The following is a 21,345-nucleotide window of genomic DNA, read 5'->3' as shown; positions in this document are numbered from 1 at the left end:
ATCACTATTCTCACTACAAGAGTAAGCCTGATATAAAAGCTTGGCTATTTTTCTCTGAGAGGAAAAAGCCTTGAAATATTATTCTTCTTGGTGTCAGTCTACCTCTTTCTCCACAATTCTCAAGACTGTCTATAACAGTTGGTCCAGTTCAGTAATTCGAGAAGGGAAATCAGTTTTGTGAACTTTTGGGTGTAGAGAAGTCTCCCTATGGGCTGTAATGCTGCAGGAATGTTGTGAGGAAATGTAAGAGAAGAATTAAATCCTAGGAAATTCCAACATTCACATCCGCTCTTGGAAAGGAGGAGGGAAAGAAAGGAAATACAAACAGAAAGTAGCAGAAGGGCCTCAGGCCATTACACTGGAATAGTTACTCTGGAATGAGCTTGCACAAATGGCTGGAACCTCCATTTTTGTCTAATTCAAAGAAGTCCTCCCTACAAATAGTCCTTTCCAGTGCTCTCTTATATAGAGAGTGATTGGTTATTACTTATTTCAGAAAAGACTGCCACAGACTAAAGTATCAACATCCCTTTTCATTGGATTTTCTTCTTGTCTATTGTCTGTATTTGACCAGGTTTGAATTATTATTATGAAGCATTGCAGCTTATCCTCCTTCAGACATTTAGGAATACTTTGCCTTTTTTGTGGAGATTAATCTTTCAGAAGAGTATTTGCTATAAAGAGAGTTATAAAGCAGGAACCAAAAGTGGCATTGCTGCAATTGTTTGGGAGTCTGAATAATAATTATTTTTCTGTTATTTGTCTTCTTTTTCAGATGATACTGAAAAAGATCTGATGGTATTATGTGGAGACATGGAAGCATGGGATATCAGGGATCTCACAGTTATCTTTTCCCATGGTGAAATTAGATATTTTATTTCTCCATTTTGTCTTCTACATCTTCAGATTTCTTTAAACATGAGAAGTACTTTCCCTCCTCATGGTGATTTAGCTTGTAGTTACAACCTCTTCTGCAGTCCTTTGTCAAACACCTTGGAAAATCCAAGTAAATGATCTGTTACTCATTTATCTGCTGTTTTACTAATACACCAGATAGTTTTAATAACGCGCTACAGTTTTCTATTGCAGGAGGCTTGCTGAACTGTCCTTAGCATATTTGGTTTCTCTTTGTGTTTCATATTGCTAAATGTAATAATAGTTTAAATCAAGCTGTTACTGAAGACTGACTAGAATTTCCCAAGATTATTCACTAGGTCTATTTTTAAAAAAGGAATATGTATTTGTTGCTTTCCGGTGCTTTGAGTGTTAGTGAGAAAATATATTTTTGGTTTGAAACTTGATATTAGTGAGAAAATACCTTTTGTTAGAAACTTAAAATGCCACTTTGTTATTAAGCATCTTCAGAATTCAGAACATCAAGAGAAACCCAACCGCTCTTACATTCTGTTACTTCATTCAACAGTTTTTTGTTGCAGCAATTTCTCTTCCAATACCTAAAGCTTTGTTGGTCTCTCATATTTCTTGTACTTAGAAACAGCAAGAGCAGGAGAGTATCGGGAAAATACTAGATGGAAGTAAATGTAGGTTCCAACTTTTCAAAAGAAAAGCAGACTTTTTGCAATGAATATCTTTCGGGTAAAATTCTGAACTTCTGAAGTTAGAAGGAGCTTTGCTAATGGCTTTACTGAAGCCAGGTTTTTAATCCTCTTATGCTACCTTTCTTGTATGAGAACATAATCAAACAATCTTTTGAAAAAATTGCCGTTCCAGTATATGTTTCTGGCTTAAGCTGTTAAGGGAGCTACTTGCTTTTTGAAGCAAGGGGGAAAGATAAACTTGAGCAGCCATTTCCCCTGTGGTGCTGGTCAGTACACAGAATACAGGACCATGCTTTATTGTAATCTCAGAATCCCTTCCAGGCCTTGCAGGATAAAAGCAGCAAATCAAGACACAGCCCCATCAAGCCTCCAGCTTTGACCTTCAGCCTGTGACTTGGACCGTAAGTATGCTTGTATCAGTGCAGTGCATCATCCAGCAGCCGGCTGTAATCCAGTGACCATCTACCTCTAGTGAATTTGATTCTGTGGGAGAGGTCTAGCAGCATCCCGTTGCAATAAGCAGGAAACCATACTGTTTAGCAATGCCTTATGCTCGGATAAACCCATTAAGTGGCAGACTCCCCAGCTGCATTGTAGGGTTTTTTCCGTCATGCCTCTTGCCTGCCAAGTAACACCATGCGTCAGATGTGTCCTTTTGTCTTGAAACATGTTGAGGTACTGTGTTGCATGTCAGAAAAGAGGAATCATAAGAATGGTTTTAATGAAATGCACTTCATCATATTTAGTTCTTTCACTTCCTTAGTGACAGCGCTTCTAAGGCTAAATGACAGTAACTTGTCAAAGGCTACTAATGTATATCTAGCATATATGGAATAAGACCAGTCTTGCTTCATCAGTCCATCTCCAAAATAGCTAATCCATTTTTTAATCCACTTTGCAAGCTACAACATATTGAAATTACAAGGTGCTATGAGAAGGGATGCTGAATCTGAAGTTAACTGCTGTTGTTTCAAAAGCAGTCACTCTCAGAACAATCGAGTAACCTATGGAAAACCTGGGGAAACTGGTGTTAATATAGCTCTTACGTCTGATTCCTTAACAACATTCTGTGTTTCTCATGGATATCTATAATTAAAAAGAATTTGGTTATTTTCTCATATTCTTTTTATTTGCTCTTTGTATGAAGAGAAAAGGACCTCTGACTCTTGAGAGCCTTTTTTTGGTCTTATTTGTCATTGTTTCTTATATTAAATTCAATTTTGTGATCTCTAACAGGTATCCACTTTCCCCACTTAAGTGTCTGAGAAGTTATTTATGTCTTAGCTTAATCACACTGAACTAAATTAATTTCTGTTAAAACGAATGTGACTAACAGGAAGATGAATTGGGCGTACTTGTATCATCTGATCTTCTCCTCTCCCTCTCTCATTTCTTCAACTTCTGTCATCTATGGTCAGTTGTTTATACTCAGCAACTACAATAGAGTCATATCTGCATTACTTAGAACTGTTGTCAGCTCTCTCAGAACTTTAAAAGGAAAAAGTTCACACCCGTATGGCAGTGTTATTGAAATGGAATGAACAGAGGGGCTTGTTTTTATGCCTCATCCAGTATTTCTTCTTTATCCTGTTTAAAATATAGATTAGCTACTTTCTGGGCAATCCCAGGAGGAGGTAGCTCCTGGCAGAGGGAGGGGAAGAGCAGTGGGAGGTGGGAGATGGTGTGGTAGTGCCTTCCCCCAGCACAGCTCTCTGCAGAGCTTCTGTCCACCTTCCTCTGAAACAGGCAGCTGGAGCCCTGACTCTCACGGATGGTAAAGAGGCTGTCGCTCCCCTTCTTGATTTACCCAGAAGCCAAGTTTGCCATTGTCTCCCGGTTGTGCCAATGAAAGTGTTCGTGGGTTTTCTTGGTGGAGGGCATCAGTGAAATAATCCGGTTAAAAAATTCTATGCTTTAGCAAAAGGAACTTTTAAACAAAAATTATTAAATTAATATAATAGCACAGCCCCACAAACCCTGTATTAGGGTAGCTGCAGTACTGGCAAAACCTATGTTTCATTTTAAAACAAAGCCATCAGTGGTAGCATGTCTGAGGGGGCACATGCTTAGACCTTTTCAATATATGAAAGGGATCAAACTTTTGGAGAACTAGCACATGCACAGTAACCAAAACCTTATTTAATATGATATGAATGCTGTTCAGGCCTTAATTTCATGAGGAAACTGTATAATGGACTTACAGCTACAATGTAGCTGTACTAATTATAGAAACGACACAATACATTTTCCTCATTCCCAACTTGTTTATCACTGAAGAGATGGGATCAACTAAAAAAAAAAAACAAACACAGAAAAGGTAATTGTGATTTAACAATGTCTTTTGTGTTAGATTTATTTTCCTCCCTCAGGAAAGCTGTGTAGCTAAAACATAAACTCTTCACCTGCACAGGAAAGATTCAAACTTTGAAGTGATTCTTCGTTACATGATGCCGGTTTTTGCACTGTGGTTACTGTGCTGTGAGTAACACCACAGTATTTTCAATGCTCTAGTGATCAAAAAAAGAAGTACAATACAGACACAATGTAAGTATTGTTGTTTCTGTAAGTACTTATGAGCTTCTGAAAATTCCAAGGGAAGTGGGAATTTGCCTTAAGGAAAGCATATTTTTTCTGGTACTTCCATAAGCTCCTAAAGAAAGCAGTTGTGTCAGGACTGACAGCTCAAGTGGCCTTTACCCAAGCCTCCACCTGAGGCAAGACCAGAATCCAGCTGATAGCTCCTCAGGATTCTGAGTCATGGTGTCTGAGAAAACAGATACTACAGGATTTCAATGTGGAAGGGCTTTTTAAATGATTCAGTTAAGCTAGATCAAATTCATCGGCAGCCACTTATATTGATTTCCATTCCTAATCGGCTAAGCTAAGCCAGGAAGTCTAGTTTGAATGAACTTCAGTGATCAGACAACTTCTTGGATTTGCTCAGTGCAATCAGTTTAAAATCTCATCTTTAGTCAGCGTGTCTGACATAGGAAGATTAGTGAGAAGTAAACTAAGGCGTGAATTTACAGCACTCTAGCTACTTTGCCCTAGTCCTTTCTGAACAAACACTTGTAGTAAGTGTAAGTGTATCCTACTTTCAAAGTGGACTAACTAGAGAACTCTGATGGCATTCCCTAGTCCACTTGGCAGTGGTTACCTTGTATAGCTGAGACCTAAGTTAATCTATTGAAACTTGCTCATATCCCATGTGCGAGATTCATTTGTATTCTTCCACGGTTAGCAGAAAGTGGGCAGAAATGTCAGCAAGCCTGACCTGGAGCATCTCCTCTAAAACTGGTGCTTGTGCAGGTAAAGTGTGTAAACGAATTGGGTGCTACGTAATTCAGGTATCTAAAAGGGACTTTCCTACCATCCCTTGTGCAAGTTCTCCCAGTATTTTCTTCTTTAGGAAATAAATCATATTTTAACAGATGCTTTTTTGAAAGTAAAATCATTGGAATTTCATCTAGAGTAATAAAAATGCTTCTATTTGTACAGTGTGAAGGCCTTGAGTATTTCTGTTTGCAAATCAGCAATGTGGTTTTCTTCTTATGTAAGCATCTAGAAATGCAAAATCAGAACACGCTAGTGAAGCCATTCTTTGTTTGGCCCAACACTGAGAAAAATAACTCTGATGCACCCTCTAGAATTAACAAAACCACATTTATAAGGAACCCCCCCCCCCCCCCCGACAATCTATTTCTAGCCAAAACTAACTGGGTAACCATCACTCTCCTTAGCTGGCCCAAACACAGACTCTCCACCTACCTTCTTATAACTGGGCTGACTCATACACAGTCAGGACCAGACAGTATGCTCTGTAAAATGGAAGCAAATAGGAACCTAAAAGACAGCAAAGAATACTGTCTAACGAACCCCTTGAGTATTCAGTAAATGAAAATTTGTGAGCTAGATGAAAATCTGAGAGAACACCTTCCCCCACCTCAGGCAATTTAAAGTACGTATGGAATAGCGAACAAACAGTGTATATGTACCTTCGGTCATATATTTTTTCTGACACTCATGTCTATAGTTCACTCCTGGCTCATATTCAAGCAAATACAGGACTATGATTGGTTCAAAGAACAAATATCAGGGACTCATAATTGAGTTATGCTTTAAAAGGCACCAAAACAAAAGTATAAGGTGTTAAACCACATCTGAGGTATTGGTCTAGGCTCTGCTATTATTTAAGCAGACTTCCTCGTTATATATGAAGGTACAAAATAGTTGAGTAACGAGGTGCATAAAATTATTTTCCAGCCTGAAATGGATGATCTCAGCATAGGTGAGGGAATAATTTGTCCTGTTGTGCTTTCTCCATTCATTGATTTGTTGCTCTTTAGGTTTTGTGTTTTAGGATTCTTCAAAGAATTGTCTCTATTCTGTGGGGGCACACAGAACCAAGGGATGAAATCGGTTCCCGTCTTTATATACAAACTGAGCTGGCGAGGATCCTGCTGCCTAAATGTCTGTGCTGGAAGGGACGGGGAGTGCTTGTTGCCCACGCAGGCGATTGCTGCTTCCCCTGTGCAGGCAGATACCTAGCGGCTCCTCAGTAAAAGGTCAAGGAAATAGATGGGTGGTGGCTATTTTGGGGTGAGAGCAGAGGGGAGGAAGGGGTTATATCTCCTTGCAGGAGCAATCTACTACTTCCAGTTTCTTCACTGCAGCAGCAGGGGTTAAACACTCAGCTCTTGAGTTTTGTCAGCACATGTGAGTTACTTTATCCTCTTTTTTAGGGTGCCAAGATCCAATCTTCCCTACATGCTGAGAAGCCCTGGGACAGCCGTGTCAGCAATGCTGTTTTCTAAGAATTCGGCACACTTATATACTTACTGCTCAGATGGTATCTTTGTTGTTTTTCCAGTCATATCTGCCTCTTATATTTTAAACACAAAGCAGTACAAGGATTAATGCAAGTGGAATGTGCGTACTGGAACATGGCCTATTTGTTACAGGAAACTATTGTCACGCGTTACTGACAATCTGACATAGGCTCGATTGTCTGAATTGCAGCATAAAACGGGAGACTTACCTTTGAGGAAATATAAACCATTTATCAGTGGCTAATCTCCAGGTTGTTTTCTTAACATCAGTGAGAAACAATAATTCAGTGACTTTTTTCTTTTTTGCATCAATCGTAGCCATTTACAATACTAGGCAAGAGGAATAGCACCCAAGAAAAGACATTCTGGTCTCTGTGAATTTCATGGCACAATGGGGTTGATTTCAACTGGAATTGGTTTAAAAACTGAAATCGGTCACTTTGGTTTCTCCTCTCTCCTTTTTGGAAGTTTCTAGGCTATGTTTGGCCCATTCCTGGTCTGTGAAAGAAAGTGAAAGCTCAAGCGTGCCCTGGCTCCCCACCACCTTGTTGGCTTAAAAACTACGCAGGATCTGGCCCAGCCTCTGTCATTTAGATCGAAATGCCCTTTTTAACATAAAAAGAAGTTTATTGGTGGGACAAAAGCTACCGCATTGAATTGCCTTGCAAAGTTTCTTTTAAGAATTACTGAGAATTCAAATAACATTTAGCTTCAGTAAAACCGTGGGAATTTCTGTCTGCCATAGGCGTGACATAAAGGTTAGATGGAGCCCCTGGGGGTGAGGGATATCAGGAGTGAGCAAAGGCAGGAGAGCTGGACAGGGTGCTATGTTTTGCTTCAGGCCTATGACAGCCCTATTGCACTGCTGCTTGGAGGCTTGGCATCCTCTCTTTTTCAGCTGGCCTAACTAAACAGTCCACCTCTTCTTCTGGATGCACATGTATGTCTTGTAGGAACAGAGACAACACTGAAAATCCCACGGGGGATCACAGAGCACACTCCAAAGCACTTGGCTGATGAGCTGCAGCCTGTACAGAAGCACCGTGTACTGTGGTTGTTGACAAGTGTTGTTGAGGCCAGGGTTGGTGAGGGCAGCAGCTGACACCAATGGTAGTATTCAGGGTGTGAATAGGAAGGAGAGGATGACAGCTGACCCAGCAACTGAAGTATGAATCAGGGTGCAGGAAGGGGGAAGGAATTTGCACAAGAACACAGACAGTTTGGATTTTGAGTTGGAAAGTTTTCTTCTGGTGAAAGTAAATGCCTGCTGCTACTTAATCTAAATATAATCACTCTCAGGGGCATTTATACTGTTACCCAACTGCTTATGAAGCAGTTCACCAGTCAGAAGCAACGTGCATATTCATTTTCTAAAGAGAAATTAGTTTTGTTTCTCTGTAGGAAGTGATTAGCACCTTTGCTAAGTATATTGCAATCCTTAGAGAAACCAGATTGTTCCAACACCTGAAAAACATAACATGAATGTTTCCAATCATCAGCGTTTTCAGCAGTATCAATCAAGCAGCATGCTTAAGAAATCAGGAAAACATCTTTATCCAAGCAACTTTTTCCAGTTTCTGTTCTGGTTCAGGTTTTCTTCTGATTCAACTCCAGAATAATCGCCTTATGGCAATTGTTAGAAAGGTTGGAAGAGTTAAACTAGGGTGAATATGGCCCTTTTGTTTGTGCTATCTGTACTTTTTGTACTCTAAAGCCCAGGGTGACACTTGATATTGTACTAGTCAAAGCCTTTCAAGCAGTGCTCTCTGTATCAGATTAATGATGCTCTGAGTTACACAGGCAGCAAATCAACCAAATCTATACACATACAATAGTTCAGGTGGTTTTTTGTCAAAAGAATGAAGGACTTGCTGTGACAACAACACCGGAAAGATAGAAATATGTGGGCAGATGGCAGTACGGCCTCGTTTGGACAAGTGAACAGCCTGAACGAGTGTCATCTCACCTGGCATGTGACCTGAGAGAATTTGGCTCTGAGTTCTTTCCTCCCTTTTGCATGGCCCTTTGTTCATTGTCTTTCAGCAATGACTGATGTTTGAAATCCATATGCTACTGCTGGGTACAGAGCTCTAGCACCAGAGGAAAGCAACCTGAGCTTTAGAGACACTTCAAAAGCAAAAGGACATAATATCTATCTTGGAGCAGCCATTTAAGCTTTTTTTAAAATAAAGTTTTGCCCCTGAGAACATGGCAGTTGCCTAATTTTGGGCAGCCATTACCTTACCTTTATTTTGAGGGATCAGTCAACTCAGTTGGGACCTCTGCATTTCCATCAAGGAGGCTAGCCATCTCAATACCTAAGTACAAATTGATGTGTGAAAAACTTTTCAAAAAATCCTGATGCTAGGAGAAAAAAAGAGATAAAACTGCCCATTTTAATGTAAATGTTTGGGTCAGAACAGGAGGAAGGACTCTTGCTAGCCTGAGAAGTTTGCCTCTGCAGGGTCAGACTACAAGCCTTCCAGAGAAATTCCAAGGAGATTGCTGTTACAAATGCTAAATCGTCTTTTCTGTTTCTTTTCTTTTTTTTTTTTATTAGGTTATCCGGTTTTATCATGCAGGAAGATCAAAAGACATATAAGCACCATGAAAGAAAGCTAGGAGAAGATGCAAGTGCAGAGAACCTGGCAAAAGACTACCAAGTGAGTGACCTTGGGGAGGCTGAGCTGGCTTCTGGCTGGGTCTGAGATTCTAGGGTTAAATCAAGCAAGTTACTTGCGCTGGCTGCTTAGGAAAGGCAGATACACAACAAGTGGAATTTTATTTCTGTGCTTCTTGTCCCCCTGTAACTGGAAGACAGCTAATAACAGGAATGCTGTTGCCTCAGATCCCTGCTGGAGGAGATGATTGCTTAAGGCAGAGCGTGCCTGAGGAAAGACATTGGCTTCCTATTCTGTAGTACTTTCCCTGATGTGTTACACAGCATGACAAATAGAACAACACTTTAGTGATGTTTATATGTTTTATAATACATGCTAGCAGTAGAATCAAGGCCGAGTGCCAAGATAGTTAATTAATTCCACTTTCCTCAATTACCCATAAGGTTTTAAGTTATGTATGGCAATTATCTCCCTTAAACTGTTAAGCATGCAGAAAGGGGTTATTGCCTGCCGTCTTTCTACCTGCACCGTGGCAGGGGCAGAGAACTTCGCTGTGCGTTTGCTTGCGCAGTGACACAGAAGTGCCGCACGCCTTCCTGCTGCTTAGAGCCATGACGAGCTGTGCCGGCAGCCCCGCAGTGCTGGGCTGCGTTCATGCATGCAGCTGCCAGCAACTCACTGCCTGAGGAGTTCCCATTCCAGGAGATGAGGCAGAAAAGGGTAAGGCACCCGTGTATCGTCATCATGGCTGTTATACGGAGGGAGAGAAAAGACAGAGATGAAGTGGCAGGCTTGAGATTGTCTTGAGGAGCTGGAGTCACTGTAAGGAACTGAATCCCCCATTTAACCTATGTCTCCGTCCCAGGACCTATCCACAGAGCTCTGTGTTAAATCACACAAATCTTACAGATTTCTCTTGCAGTTTAATTTCCTCATGCTGCTAAAACAATGCCAGTCCCTGGCCATGCTTGCTCCATGTAACTGCTCTGGCAACTTGAGCAAACAAGGAAACCCACAATCAAAGGGCAAGACATGCTACTCCTTGCTTGGACTTCTAGTCTTTTTCTTTCTGCTGAAGGTGCCTGGTTGCTTTTTAATTATCTTAATCTGATTAGCCTTCACTGGACCGGTTGTGTGATAATGAACCTAAACTTAAACCTAACAGTCTGAGGCTGCTGTGTGACTCTGTAGGGTGATATAGTACCTCCCAATCTGCTTGCAGAACACATTAGAGGGCCTCTGTACTGAAGCTGGTGGACTTACGTGGTTCTGGTGTTTTACGCCAACTAATTACCAGATGTCCTGTGGTGGGTCCCATGGCCCAGACAGAGCTCCCTAGGCCAGGTGTGCAGGCTTCACTGCATGGGGCCAATGTACTTGAGTCTGCTTTGGGCTGCACGATTTGCGTCGGTGGTTCTTTCCTGGGCTTCTTGGCACTCTTTGAATTACAGCTCTCTGTCAGCTCACAGGATAAAGATGATGTATCTGACCCATATTTAATAGCTAGACCACCATCCATCCCAGCAATCCATAGTGAGTAGGCAAAACCAGAGGACAGTGTACAAGCAGGTGATAAATTTCAGCTCCTTCTCAGACAGCCAGGCAGGGAGGAGGGGGTTTTCTCCAGACCACAGCTTTGTCTGTGGGAGGTGGTCTGTTTGTCTGTGCCATGGTCTGGGGAGCCATGGCAAAGTGGGGTGGTAGGAATACAGCTCACAGCTTATAAGGCTGGGGTCCCTGGAGGGGGATATAGCTATAAAAATACATACTCCTAACCTACTAGGAAAATAAAATAGTTAATTGTGAAAAATTAGGGTGTTTTTACAATTGCATTTAAAACCCTAGGGGAGCCTGTAATGGGCTAAATGGACTACTTAGAGAAAAGCCCTCATGTTTTCCTCTTTTTTGTGTGTTTTTTAATTTACCGTGTGTAGCTGCCATTATCCATAAACCAAAACTTATGACTCTGTTACAACAGGAGAAAAGAACACTTTATTGTCTGCTGTTGGCAGATCACCCAAAGTCCCCTCCCAACTTAACAAGCGTTAAGCTTCAATAAGACACAAGACACTTCAGAAAAAAACATCGCCACAAGGCTAATGATGACAACAGCTGCCAGCAAACTTTCCATTGCAAGCAAGTAAAGACTTGAAACAAATTTTAGCTCAAGTTTTGTTTTAGTAGCATCAGTGACATGTCTGTGCCGGCAAAGGCTCAGATTGCATTCCTTAACACTAGGACTGTAGACCTATCTCCTGGAGCCATTACATTGCAACAGCCTGGTAGTCATGAGTAGAGTTGTGAAGCCTTTAACAAATCTGACCTTTTTCTTCTTTTAGGGAAAGGTATTTACACCCTAAAAGGCCAGTGAGGCAAGTCACTGGAGTCTCATATAGATGAAAATTTCTGCATGCCAAAGAAAGTTAAGGTGCATTTTATGTTTGGAGGAGGGCAGGAGAAAGAGGTTGTGGGTCTCAGCAAAGCTGGAGAGTCAAGAACGTTGTAATTCTGTTTACTTTTCTGATATTAATTTTCTTCTTAGCAAGTCATTTACAGCTCAGTCTACATCAGTGGCCTTACCTACATGAATTAGAGCTCTGTACAGTATGAGTAGGCGAGGTCTGACCTCTAACTTTTCCCTTCGTTTTTCCAGTCTATAGTGCAGTGCCAATTTTACTTGTACACCTTTCCCAGCTGGGTGGATCATGATGTTGGTCTATATGAAGTTGCTCTATGCAGAAAGCCTTGAAGATAATTAGATGAAAACAACCCCAAACCCTTGGTAACAGTAAAATGTCTGAACAGTATAATTGCAAGATGGTACAACACAGATAGTGAGTACTGTTTGGTAGGAAGAGGAGTTCAGACTGTCTGTTGTTGATGCACTCTGCCTTCTCAGAACAAGTGTTGCCATTTTGCTCAGCATCTTCAAGAGCTGCGAAGAAATAATGAACAAAAGCAGGCTGGAAAGCCCTTCTGACATCCTGACTTATGAAAAGTCTTATGAAAAGTATGATCTTAGAATGGGAACTGTCTTGCAGAGGTGGAATTAGCCACTCGGTAAAAATGGAACTTATTTAACAAATCTGCTCCCTGTGCCACAATCAGGAACATTTACATGTCAGTTTTCTGACTGAAGTACATTTTTGCTATGTGTAACCTAAGACAGAGGCAGAGATTGCATTTGCTCTAAGAAGAATCAAGACATTCTGGGCCAAATAGGCTGCATTGCCCTTACTTGGTGGAGCATGAGCCAGAAAGCTGCCTGAAACTAAATGTACTTTCTCATCTGTGTGTCTGCAGTTCTGGCCCTAAAGTACAGTTCAGCAGCCTACATGTCCTATAGTGTCTTGCTGCAGGCACCAGCCTTTTTAGAAGGCTCCTAGGTTGACTTGTCTGCATTGTATTGACCATGTAATTTTGCTGCATGGTGATAAGAGCAGAAAACTTGAAGTGAGTTAATGTAGTCTATGGGTTGGCACATGGTTGAATCTGGGCTAAGGGATAGTGTGGCTCCAAATCTCTGCTTGTATGAAGTGCCTGCATTTTGGGTGTTAGTATTCAAGTTATTTGGACATGAAACGAATTTGAGCTTAAGCATGTGCTGGGACCCAAGCTTGAAATGCAGTCTGGAAGCAACCATGGTGGTGTCCATACCCATGCAGACTATAGTGCAAAGTCCCGTTACTGAAGCTGCGTAGGAGCATCATGATCTGACCTTCTGCTTTTGTTTATTTATGGTGTCACCAGTAAAATACTGGGATAATATAGCTTGGCCTTTATATCTTATACTGAATTTGTTCTACATGAGGTTAGAAAAACAGCTTTTAAAGAAAACTTAAACCAAGAATATTTGTTGTTAAGTCACTAAATGATCATAAACACCAAGCCCCATGTTACTGTTTTTAGAGTAATTTTTCAGATCATAAATATACTATACCATTTGCAGCTGGACAGTAAACAGGACAATATTTAAGTAATTGGCAGATCCACCAAGTAAAGCATGCACTTACCCTACAAAAATACAGACCTTCTAAGGGGCTTCTGCAAAGATGCTTTATATTTGTGGACCTATCATCAGCGTACAAAGAATAGTACAGGCAACAGGACTGTGTTGTTAAGGAGCTTACACTGACTAAAGAAAAAAATGCTGACTATAAAAAGTAAAGAAGAATATTGGATTTGAGAATTTCTGCAAGTATTTTGTATAGAAAACCTGATATTAAAGCTGTGAAGAATCCTCATCTCTTATTTCAGGGATGTAGTCCTGGTTACTTATATACAAAACATTTGCCTGTCTTGATTATTTAGGATATATTTCTTAAATTAATTTCTTTTAGAACAGAACAAGACCAAATTCCTATGTTTTTACTTCAAGGCAAAACTCCCACATTTGGCCTAAATGAAACTGACTTGGCTTGATTTATCTTTTATTTATTTTCTATGGGACATGTTGTGGTATTAATTTAGGCAGGACACTCCTCATTGTTTTCACTGGGGAGTCCTGCTTAAAACATGGATCCGCATTACACTATCCTAATGATGAACTTGGAGTGAGTAATGAGATCTGAAGGAAGAGACAACCCGATTTTGGAAATCTGTTACTTTTTGTGCATGCTTGACTTTAAAAAAAGAACAAAGGGACAAAGTTCAGTTTGAATTCTGCCACACAAAAGCAGCAGTCCTTCCTATTCTTTGAAAAGGGAGGTTCATTGGGCGGGGGGAGGAAAAAAAACCCTGAATTGCATCCTCCCACGAGGACATTTAATTTAATAAAGCAGCCTCCTCGGGATTGCTCCACTGTTGCTTAGGTGCCTCGGGGGGAGGATTCTTCCTCATGAGGGGGAGGATCTTGGCCAGGCATGAGGGAGACGCTAAGGCTGGGTGTTAGGGAGTGGATTTGTCCCTGAGGGCAACGTTCCCCTTTCCAAACAGCTGTATGGATTTCTAATGCAAATTCTGTCTTCATTATGTGTGCGAGAGGATTCATTTTTAGGTAGGTCAACCGTTTTGCACTCCTTTCTGAATTCCCCTGGCTAGCCTACTTCGTCTGGCAGTTTGCAGAACTGCCCACCCTATGTCCTGGTGTATACCTGCCACCCCCCCTCCATCCTTGCCCGCTGGCGATGTGATGTAGGATGATAACAGTGTAAATGAATTGTTGGCAAGTTACACAAGGGTAGTCTGAGTTTTGGCTTTGGTGTGCCACTGTCGGTAATCCTAGGAAGAACAAGTTAGCCCTTCTGCCTTTCAAGGTGGACCAGTGGAGTTGTTTGTTGGAGTTTGTTGGAGTTGTTTAGACCAGTCTGCAATGATTTAGTTGGCTGCTACCCCAGCACCAGTCACCCACCAGCTCCCAGAGGCAGAGCTGCTCCTCCTTGTCACACTGCTTTGGCAATTTCTTGTTTCAGTATAAGTTTACAAGGTAGAAGCAAAAGACAAAATCTACTGTATGCTCCTAAAGAAGTGAAAGGGACCTTTCTCTGTCAGCCTCAACATGAGGAAGACTGAAATGAAGCCCCCCTCCCCAGCCTTTATAATAGTGCAAAAGTCTTTCAAAATGTGAAACAGATGCCTGCTTTTAGGAAGCTCAATGTATACCTGTTACACACTGCCTTCAACCCAGCAATGGATGCTGCCCAGGAAATGGCAAAGCAGAATCTAGAGTTTTACATACACAAATGGTACACTCTTCTATATAGGAGGAATATTCTATGGATATAAAATAAGATGTTATTTGTTACTAAAAAATTTCAGGCTAAACAAGCTAAGAATGGAGTCGGGAATGAGCAGGTTTGCAACAAACTTGCATGGAAGAAACCCCTTGCTAGGTGGTCGGCATTTTTGTGCAGCATCTTGAAGGATGATTAGATACTTTCCTGACTTTGGGGAATATTGCGAAGGACCAGTCCTTTGCTGTTTCTCTTTTTTTTGGGGGGGGAGGAGGGGGTGTTGGAAGACTATATGGATGTGTGATTTTGTTCGTTTGATTGTCTTTGTGCTCTTGCATCCCATGGCAGTCTCTCTGGTTTGTCCTACCTATTTGAATTTTCAGGAGGAAGCACGAAGGAGGAGAAGCCAAAGAGCTATGGAGGAAAGGACATTGAAACACTCTTACATCCAGCAGCAGGACTGCATTTGGTAGCACATGCACGCCTTTCTCTAAGCCAAACTTTCTCTGATTAAAAGTTTTTGGCCAAAAATCAGAATTGGTAAGTACATTGCATATTGAACTCCTTTCCAAAAGTATAATGAGAAAGGAGTGGAAATACTACTCAGTTTAGAAAAACTCGATGGCTTTGTATTTTGATATCTAGTTATGTACACTGACTGAAAAACGTGAAAAGTGGTGGTTGCTAGTGACGAGGTCACATAACCAGACTTTTCAAGAAAAAGTCGGTAATACCACCAGATGGCGCTTAAAGCACAGAATAACCGTGGAAATGCCTAACCCGCAGGGCTTCCAGTGCCATCTAGTGCCGCCACCCGCCTTCCTGCTTTGGGCAAGTAACATCTCGTTCAAGGAGGGCCCCAGCATGGCCGACTTCTGAAGCAGCAGGTTATGCTGCCTGTGTTCACCATGTGCAGCATATGCAAAGGTTTGAGACGGGGAGTGTGTCTGGAGGAAATATTACCGTCTTGTAGTATTCTGACTCTGTTCTCGCACTCCTCACAAAGCATCCCACCCTCAGGGACAGGGTGCTGGTTTGGGTGCACTTTGGCTGTTCTCATGGTAATTTTGACAGTGTTGGAATTCACTATCAAAGATCATCAGTTGCAAGTAAAAAGTATAAGCAAAAAGAGGTGGGCTGTGAGAAAATACACACGTCTTCTTCAGTATCCCTTTCAGAGTGCACTTTGCACACTCACAAGCCTCCAGTAGAAGTGTTGCAAACATTAATGAGTTATGATTATAGCTATTGCTATCATACTTTCTTTGCTTCCCTTTATCCCGTAACAGTGAAGCAAACAGAAGGGAATGAATGTAGACAATCATTTTCAAGGATTCATTTTGAGCAACAAATCCTCAGTTCCTTCTGCTTTGCTGCTGAGCTTGCAAATACTTACTGGCAATCTCTGTTGTTCATCACAGGGGAAAAATTTTAAAGCAAATGAACATCAAAGAAGTAGTGAGAGGAGAAGGATTGGCAGTTTCCACATTAGACTATCCTATGTAAAAAAAAAAAAAAAGTTATTTTATCTCTGAATGGATGGGACTTACTCATCTCTCCCCAGCTGCCTGCTTTACACAGTCCTCCAGCTTGCCTGAGCACGCATGTTTTCTGAGTGTGAAATGTCCTGTCCTGTTATGTCAGCTCCTTTTCTCCTGAAAAAGAACTAACAGCAACGTTCTTCTCTTGCAGGGCTATGATTTTCTGAGCGATGATTTTCTACATTTAGCTGCTTCATTGCACGCTGAACACTTGCCATTTCTAACAGAATGAAATTCTTCCTAGTAGTTGAAAGAGGTTAATTGCAATTTATTAATACAACAAATGCTTACAGGCATTGCCTATTAAGTCATTATTTTCCCTAGCAGCCTGTTGCTCTTATGATGTTGTTCCCCCATCCATGCCAGTTCTCTATTCCTCCCATGGATCACAATCATTTACCCACAAGCAGTAGGCAAATACGGGCGTTGTCAGGTTTTCGGGTGTTTTTTTTCCCCCTCTATCAGGGTGGTTGTGGTGTGCTTTGGCTGTAAAGGACACCTGAGCCATCTAGAGGGCTGAGGGCAAGGAGCCTTCCCCACGGGAAGGTCAGTGAAGGAGTAAGGAAGAGGTTTTTCTGTCCAACATGAGTGCCTGAGGGGCTCACTGGTTCTCCCTCGTTCAAGGGACACACAGAAACCCAGCAAGTCTCACGAGTCAGCTTGAGTAATGCCCTGGTCTGAGTTTTGAGCGTATAACAAAATGAGGAAGAAAATTCCTAATTAGCTCATCTTGAAAAAAGATGGGGAAAAGAACAGTCTTTCTTGTCACTATGCTTTTTAATTTTTTTTTTTAAAGGTTCTATTTGCTCTATATTTAATATGAATTTTTTGACTGTTGATATCAAAGGTAAGTGCCTATGTGGGTCTCAGGCCCCAGTTTAGGAGAAGGCAGTGACAAACACTGCACTTCTGCTAGCTTCAGTGGAATGAATTCTCAAAATTAAATGCAAATGCATGCTAGAGGTTTGGGGGTTTAAGCACTTCTATACAGTGAGGTCTCCGCTTAAGTATTTTGCTGAGTCGAGGCCTGGTACACGTGTGGACCTGGACTTGCATGTAAGGCAAGGACACCCAGTAGAGTACAAGCATGACTAAGAATGTATTCCCTCGAAGACACTTGGAATGGATACTTGTGCCTGCAGTAAAGATTGTCTGATGCTTCCCAATGAGAAAATGGGGGCAGAGTAAGTGGGAACAGATGTGGGGATGGAAAGAGAAGCCAGGGAGAACAAGAACAGCGGAGTTTTCCAAAAAGAAAATACATTTTTCTTCTGTGATTGAACTGTGCTTTCCCAACTTTCATCTTTCATTTGCTGTCTGACGAATAGCTTTGAAATGTACTCAGTAAAGATCTGTCTCATCTCCCTCCCATGGCTGGGCACAGACAATAGTCTTCTACTGTGTCACCAAATGCTCAAGCAGATTAGGACAATTGTAGGCTGTGCTGTGGATCTAAGTTTTTGGGACCTGATGACTACTCATGAAGTTTTCCAGCACTCTCTCCCTCATTTTTTTCTTTAATGGAATTGCAAGTATAAAACTACATTATTTAGCTTGCAAGTCAAGCACTACAAAGTAACGAAATATTAGAAATAAGTTGTCTGCGTTACATTAATTTGTCTCTTCCTTCTGTGTCCATGACATTTACATGATTTTTTCCCACAGGGTCCTTAACTGTATAGGATGGGCTGCACTCTCAAAACAAATCAAGTTTCTGTCAGTCTCATCTCTGGGAAAATGCAGACCCAAAGCTACAGTCTGAGCCACTGAAAGGTTGCAGTTTGCTATAGTAGTTCTGTTAAAATCTAGCTACAAGAGAAATTAATACATGCTAGAAGCAAAAGCAATAAAATGCTTACTGTTTTTCATCTTCCTTCTCTTTTTGAAACCTATAAAACAATGTGGTTTTGCTTATGCTTTTTGAGCCAGGCAGGTGGTGAATTCCCAAGTGGATTGTGTGTTGCCTGAACCCTATGCTGTTTGATTTGTCTGGTAATTAAAATCTCGGGTAAATTACATGGAAAATTTGTGCTGACTGATTCCTCTCATGGCTTGGGTAGTCCAGGTGGATCAAGCAGGGGAGAAGAGGTAGGGGCTCCCAGTCGGATGAGAACCATCAAAGCCTATGGAGGCTGGCACTGGTACTTGCTGGTGCTTTGCAGACAGCACATGAAAAGCAGAGCCCTTCAGGTGCTCATTTCCAACAACTGGTTTCAAAACCTCAACGGGAACTATGTGAAAGGTTTAATTTTTATTCATGACCTTTCTGGGCCAGCGGGGCCAAGTAGACTTAAGTAGGTGATATTTAAAAGATCCCATTTGGTGTTTGCTGTTGGAGGTACTAGAAGACGTGATTATCTCAGAAAGGATCAAATGCCACAACAGATGTTCTTTAGTGGTTCCTGAATGGAGACCCAAGTGCCACCTGAGATTCCTTGGAGAGAGAATTTGCATGCCTAAATGCAAATGCTTCTCATACTCAGGAAGAGAGTCCAGCTTTGGAACCCTGGGTTTCAAACTTGTTATGGCAGACTTTCCTTAACGCATTTGATTTCTTCTTCTCAAAGAAAGCTGGACAGAAAAGTGTTGTCAACAGAGTTGAGCTGATGTCTGGAGCTTTTTGTTTCTGCTGGGCTACTTGTGCATCCCTGTGTAAGCTAATTCTGACTTAAGGATTCATCTTAAGGACTTTCAAATATATCCCTAGCTCCCAGCCAGATGCCATGAGCCAACAGTCCAAGAAGAAATGGTCTCCCTAAGAAAAAATGAAGAGAGGGATGTGAAGAATAATTGGTTTTACTGGCTGAGGTAAACCATAGTTGCAATATGCATGACCTCTAGTGCTTTTTCTGGGGAACATAGCCAAAATCTGTTAGACTCAGTTAATTGTGGAAACTCTTGTGGCAAAGAGATGTTCTTACAGGTTTGCTAATCCTTCCCCATTGTAAAAGTTTGTCTCACCAGATGAAATACGTCTTTAAATTCATCAAATGACTTTAATTTTTAAAGCATACACTACGTTATTGTTTGAGTAGGCAAATAAGACCCTGGTGTTGCTTTGTCTTGTCATGGAAGGTCTTTGAGGCCTCATCCACACTCAACAGTAAATTCATGTTCACCCTCGGGGCGATCTGGCAGAGAGGAGAGCAGGAGGGGCAGTGCCACTGCTGCCTTGCAATAGCAGAGGAGCTGCTGGCAAGGTTTGGCTGTACAGCCTTTAGCCCTGCTGTAGAGATGTTTTATTAAAGCACTTTTAGAGACAAATATAGCCGTTCGTCTTTTTGCAAGCTCTTCTCAGTAGTGGATGTAACTACACTTCAGGCAAAAGCTGAGCAAGGAGAATTTTTTTCCCAAGACAAAAATGCTGAAGTGATGACTGTCTACTTGAATATAGACATAAGGAAAGACTGAAGCAGAAGATCTGTCCTCTTTTACCCTTTTTGGCATTGCTCTAGAAACCTTGTTCTCCACATAATGAAAGAGAGTTCACATAAAGTGCGAGAGAGCCCCTGAAGAGTGTGGAATTAAGTTCTATTTATTCAAGCCCTTATTTTTGCTGATGTAGGTTATCCCAGGATATTCAGTGGATAGGAGGCTAGAAACTTGGTGCAATGATGGTTGGCTCAGAGATAGGCCTCAGTGTTCATATATGGAAAACAAAGACTTTTCATATTGTGCATAAACCATCAACCCACTACTCCTGTACTCCTCTCAGAGCATTGGTTTCCTGCTGCCAGTAAAGCACATCAGCATATCTTCTAAAAAAATGTCTGCTTAACCTCGTTACCAGAATTACCTGCACTGAGTAGCAGTTTCACAGATCTTTTACTCTCCTCTCTTGACTTGTCTGTGCTGGATTCCTTTCCCCCACTATTACCAGAGTTTTCCTTGTAAAAAGAACACACACTTAGTCTATACAGATCTTGTATACAAATCGGCATATGAGGGAAAACTTGGTCTTTAGAGAGGGAAAACTTGGTCTGAGACGAAAGCAAGTGCACCCAAGATATTTGCACTTTTAACCTGCTTTCCTACAGAAATGCATATTATCATCACGCTGCCTGTGTGCCTATCTTTCAGTCCTCTATAACTTTTGAATTTGCTGACTAATTTCAGTCTATTTGATGAAGGAAACTCCATATTAATTTCTTCTGTGTTTAGTGAAAATTAGTAGCTGAGCAGAGTTGGGGGGCCTGACTAATTTTTCTGCTGAGGGAAAGACTTCATTATGAGCAAAACATTATTACTGGACATCAGAAAATCTGCACGGGAGAGAAAAGGAGCTGATAGATGCCTCAACCACAGGAAAAGTTTCAATCAGAGTTTGCATCTTATTAGGCAGGGGATCATTCAACCACAAGACACAAAGCCACAGGAAACTGGACTTCATTTTCTGTAGCTACTTGTCTTCTTAAATCAGAATGTTTGGGGTTTTCCTCTCTCTTCAATTCCAGAGAATTATTACTGCGCTGTGATCCTGGACTTTGAACTTACAGCATCTTTATTTTTTAACTGTAGCTCCCTTTCTGTTAGTTTGTAATACCCCATCAATGTAAAAGTTAATTGCGTAAAATGTGCATAGTAAGTCTGAGTATTAAAAATGTATTTGTGAAGTCTGTCTGCTGATTAACTGTAGAGTTTCACTATGTTTAAAAATAGTAAGTAAAAGTACTTTTCCAAGGACTGATTTCATTTTCCGAACAATAATGTGTGTGCAACTTATTTATAGTAGATACTGTGGTTATGATTACATCAAGATTTCACTATAGCTCTAAGCTTATAATTCCTTGAGAAAAAAATTATGCTTTTGAATTAAATTGTCTATATTTGTTTAAAGCCCTGAGTGTTAATTTACTTTTGGGGCATTGTTATGGTTTATTAAATTATTTATTTCATTATTATATTATTTATTTAGCAAGATTTGCTTTCACTGTCAGCTTACATATGGGAAGAATTGTCATTTTGAAAGCAGAAACAAGTGAGATTAAATATTATTTGTCTATATTTCTTCATTTTATTTCCTAATTTCCGAAGAGAAGTGTTATTTCCTAAGAGAGGCAAGAAGGAAAAGGGTAAGACTTCTTTCCAAGCTACTACCAAATTACTCCATTCTCTCTCTCTCT

At 41.0% G+C, this 21,345-nt stretch overlaps 1 long non-coding RNA gene across 1 annotated transcript; it reads left to right on the top strand.

Annotated features, from left to right (window-relative positions):
* The first annotated feature begins 774 nt into the window (after positions 1-774).
* LOC142406755 (uncharacterized) lies at positions 775-6,598 on the top strand. The gene is made up of 3 exons (XR_012774692.1): positions 775-859; positions 1,881-1,960; positions 6,302-6,598. It is a non-coding gene; the product is annotated as an uncharacterized LOC142406755 (long non-coding RNA).
* The last annotated feature ends 14,747 nt before the right edge of the window (positions 6,599-21,345 follow it).

This window comes from Mycteria americana, chromosome 2, assembly GCF_035582795.1.
Source record: "Mycteria americana isolate JAX WOST 10 ecotype Jacksonville Zoo and Gardens chromosome 2, USCA_MyAme_1.0, whole genome shotgun sequence".
Taxonomy (NCBI): Eukaryota; Metazoa; Chordata; class Aves; order Ciconiiformes; family Ciconiidae; genus Mycteria; species Mycteria americana.
This window is presented reverse-complemented; position numbering and strand designations above follow the sequence as displayed.